Source organism: Peromyscus leucopus, chromosome 22 (genome assembly GCF_004664715.2).
Source record: "Peromyscus leucopus breed LL Stock chromosome 22, UCI_PerLeu_2.1, whole genome shotgun sequence".
In the NCBI taxonomy this organism is placed as follows: Eukaryota; Metazoa; Chordata; class Mammalia; order Rodentia; family Cricetidae; genus Peromyscus; species Peromyscus leucopus.
Window position 1 is genome coordinate 36136458 of NC_051081.1, and position 4225 is coordinate 36140682.

Sequence of the window (4225 nt, forward strand, 5' to 3'; positions counted from 1 at the left end):
GCGGGGAGGAGAGAGCGGAAGCGGAAACGCGCGGCCCCAGACCCCGCCCCGCTGGCGCGGCGAGCCGCTGCGGGCGGTCATTTCCTTAGCAACTCGCCCCGCCCTCGGGGACAACGGCCCGCCCAACCGCCGCTCCCGCGAGACTCGTCGCCACGCCCCCCACGCCCCCCCCCAACGGCCGCGGCCCGAGGGAGCGGCGGGAGCGTGCGGCCGCCTCCTGGCTGACCCTGCCCGGCTCCGCGGCTCCGTCCCCGGCCTTTCTTGTCTTTTTCTTTTGCCCGAAGTCTCTTTTGTGTGCCCTGCGGTGGGGTCAGCCCCGTCCCTCCCGCTCTTCCCTGTCCACACGCCCTCAGAGTCCGACCAGCCCCGCCGGATTTCGGTTCAATTCAAGTTGACTTGGGCGTGTGCGCTGCGCGCTTCCGCGGTGCTGAGCCGAGGGCTCTGCGAGGCCCTGTCCTGACAAAGGAAAACGGAGACATCGGTCTGTGGGAAAGACCAAAAAGAAAGAAAAAAAAGAGAGAGAGAGAGAGAGAGATGATACAGGGTAGAAACGCTTGGTGTGCAGTCGGCTGGGTGAGACGAGAGCCAAGAGGCGGGAACGAGCCCGCTGCTCGCCCGCGGTAGGTTTGGAGCCGCGGAGAAGGTGCCTGGGCATGGCGTTGAGCCGCCGGAGCAGGGCAGTAGCGGTTACCAGCCTGGAGGAGCTGAGGGGAGTGTCAGCTACCTTGGGGAGGCTTGGTGAGGAAGCTGGTTGGCCTCGGGAGAAAGATTCTAAGTAGGAACAGATCTAGCCGTGGCCGTGAACATCAAGAGGGGTGACGCGGACGTCATTTTGTACCGGTGCAGCCTGTTTTGGCGATGGTTCCTCTGATCCTGTGTGCAGTGTACGCTACAGGGAGAGTCTGGGTCCTGCGACTGCTTGGGAGGCCCTTAACCCGAACGCGATGGGCTCGGGACGGGGATGCTGGCCACGGGCAGTGGGAACAGAGGCACAAAGACAATCCAGATTTGGTAGAGATAGGATGTCAGGGAAAGGAGGAATTCCCCCAACGCATAGGAAAATCAACTCATTGAAAACACAGAACTGGGGGCTGAAGAGGCGGCTCAGAGGTTAAGAGCACGGGCTGTTCTTCCATATTAGCCAGGTTCAATTCCTGCACCCACATGGCAGTTCAGTTCCAGGGGATCAGACGCCCTCTTCTGGCACTCGGCATGTAAGTGGTGCACAGAGGTACATTCAGGCAAAACACACATATTCACACATTTTAAATTAAAAACAAAAAGCCCAGCATGATAGCTCATACCAGTAATCCCAGCGCTTGAGAGGCTTCGGCAAGAAGATCACAGATTCCAGGTTTCAGGCCAGCCTGGGCTACAGAGTGAGACTCTCAATAAGTAAATCCCAGAATTAGTTATGGCTCTCCAGTCCAAATTCCTTAATCATAAGTCACCAATAAGAATTGGTCCCCTCCACAATTCTTTCCATGAATGGGTTCTAGAATGTCTCTCTCCTTGCCTTCATTTCCCAGATAACTCAGTGGTTCAGCGTATAGCCTTCTTGTGCCTCCAAAGCCATGCTTTCTCTTCCTGTGTTTTCACCCACAAAATACACCTTTCCACCCACCCTGCATGGCCAGCGCATACTTCAGGTTCTCTAATATCCCTCGCATTAGTTTGGATCCCCATTTATCCTTCCTGTGTTCCCATTGTCCCTAGCACACTGTGTACTCAATATTTAAATGTACCCTGGCCATGGTGGCGCACGCCTTTAATCCCAGCAGAGTTCTAGGCCAGGCTGGTCTCCAGAGTGAGTTCCAGGACAACCAAGGCTACACAGAGAAACCCTGTCTGAAAAAAATCAAAAATTTCAGTGTTTGTTGAATTCATACCTAGCACCAAAGCTTTGACCTCAGATGCATCAATAGAAGATGGTGCAGTTTGGATATGTGCACTAGTTAGGGATAAACTGTTCCATTTAAGGTGGTAGTTCCATAAAAATAGTGAAGATTCTGGCCATGAGCTTTGAATGAGGCTTTCAGGTTATCATGACCCTCAGATCTCTGAAAAGTGGATACTGGGGACAATGAAATTACTCTGCTGTTACTGTTGCTGTTTGTTCTTAGGTTTTCGTTCCCTAAAATGTCACACTGTAAAGAAAGCAGTGTGGCTTATACCTACCTAGCTCTTGGAAGGTACAGACAGGAGGGTCAGGAGTTCAAGATCATCCTTGGCTACATAGCAAGTTCCAGTCTTGCCTGGGCTACATAAGACCCTGCATAAAAATAATAAAAACGAAACACAAAACAAAACAAATCAAAGACATGTCAAAGGAGCATGGTTTTGTCATGTACTCTCTGTGATTTCTGTACAAGTTATTTCTTCAGCTGTAAGAAAGACATGACATTGAATCTTCAAGAATGATTTGAAAATAAGAAAAGCTGAATATACCCCAGGACACCAGAATTGGAGGTAGAAAGGTTGCAAGACCAGCCTGGGTTACTTACATAGGACTTCCAGAATTCCAGACCCAGCCTGAGCTACACAATAAGACTGTCTCAAAACCAAAACCAAGCCCTAAAAGTAAAGTATCAACTTCTCTGCACAAATATTAACAATAACAACAAAAAAAACCCTGCATCTATTAAGTATCCCTATAAATGCTAAGTATGGAATAAAAAGCCCCATTAAATTATGCATTATGCCCACAAAAATTGGATAGCCTGAAACAAAATGGGAGGAAGACAAAACAAAAGTGGCTGATAAAATAATGATGGGAGGAAAAATGAGGCACCCGGAAGACAGTAAAGTCACAGAGAGGAAACAGACACTAAAGGGGCATGTGTAAACTGGGGGACAATAAGGATATTATCTGTTCCCTATCATTAATTCGCACCCCTCCCTAACCAGAACAATACACTTCTAAGGACTAACACATTAGGCTTGCGCATTCATAGTCTCTCTTTTGACTCCTACTGTTTTTTATTTCTATTTTGCTTTGAGAGTCCTCGTCTCCTGGGCTGTCCTTGAATGCTCTATGGAACAGAGATAACCTTGAATTTCTGATCCTCCTTTCTGTGTTTCCCAAGTGCTGGGATCACTGACTTGAATCACCAACCCAGCCTTTTACTCTTTTTAAAGTGTAAGCTGCAAAAGCCTGGCTTATCAGACATAGTCATGGGACCAGTTCAAGTGTGCGGACTTGAGGGGCTGACCTAAAAAAGTAGTCTCCATAGTATACAGCATAACTGTTCAAGAGCACAGGATTAGGAAAACATGGGGAGCAGCAAAGACTAAAGACATGGGATTCGGTGGTTGTGAACAGAAAATAACGGTGGGACTACAAAACGTATTGTGTTATTTACTTTTTTATTGCTATGATAAGATACTATGACCAAGGCAATTTATAAAAGTTAATTGGGGCCGGGCGGTGGTGGCGCACGCCTTTAATCCCAGCATTCGGGAGGCAGAGGCAGGCGGATCTCTGTGAGTTCGAGGCCAGCCTGGGCTACCAAGTGAGTTCCAGGAAAGGCGCAAAGCTACATAGAGAAACCCTGTCTCGAAAAAAACAAAAAAACAACAACAAAAAAAAAAAAGTTAATTGGGGGCCTACAGTTTGGTTTTAGAGGGTTAGAGTCCATGACCATCATGGCAGGGAGCATGGCAGCAGGCAGGCAGGCATGGGGGTAAAGCAGTGGTTGAGAATTCACATCTTGGTCCATAAGCTTGAGGCAGAGAGAACTAATTGGGAATTGCATGGGCTTTTGAAACCTCGAAGCCCACCCCCAGTGACACACCTCCTCCAACAAGGCCACACCTCCTAATGCTTCCCAAACAGTTCCACCAACTGGGAACTAAGTATTCAAGTATATGAGCCGGTGAGGTCCATTCTCATCCAAACCCCACATGTTTTTCCCCTCTCTCCAAGCCTAACTAACCAAGCTCCACCCCAGAATTCACACTGTGAAAAGAGACAATGGCTCTGTCCTCACACCTCCACCACACCTGTGCCCACACACACATACATAAGATAAATAAATATAATTTTGAAAAAAAGAAAATAACTGTGGGGAAGCACTGGGCAGTTCCTACAATAAGAGGTTGCTTAGATTTACTTGTGGCATTTTTTTTTTTTTTTTAGATTGGTCGAATACTAAGGGAAACTAATCCTTTTTTTTCCAAATTTTTTTTTGTTTGTTGTTTGTTTTGTTTTTTGAGACAGGGTTTT